This window comes from Chiloscyllium plagiosum, unplaced genomic scaffold, assembly GCF_037043375.1.
Source record: "Chiloscyllium plagiosum isolate Xiang-an unplaced genomic scaffold, Cpla_swu_hap1 HiC_scaffold_26, whole genome shotgun sequence".
NCBI classification, from domain to species: Eukaryota; Metazoa; Chordata; class Chondrichthyes; order Orectolobiformes; family Hemiscylliidae; genus Chiloscyllium; species Chiloscyllium plagiosum.
In genome coordinates, this window is record NW_028270164.1 from 31,429,773 (window position 1) to 31,430,122 (window position 350).

Consider the following 350-nt stretch of genomic DNA (forward strand, 5'->3'; position numbering starts at 1 on the left):
AGTCCACACTGACCCTCAGAAGAGTAACCCACTCAGACCCATTCCCTACCTTATATTTACCCCTGACTAATGCACCTAACACTATGGGCAATTTAGCATGGCCAATTCACCTGACCTGCACATCTTTGGATTGTGGGAGGAAACCGGAGCACCCAGAGGAAACCCACACAAACATGGGGAGAATGTGCAAACTCCACACAGACAGTCAATTGAGGCGGGAATCGAACCCAGGCTGCTGGCACTGTGAGGCAAGAGTACTAACCACTGAGCAACTGTGCTGTCCATTCACAGATCGGATAGATTCCTGATGGCATGGCTAATTGAAAGCAAGTTAGACACTTCTCTTTGCA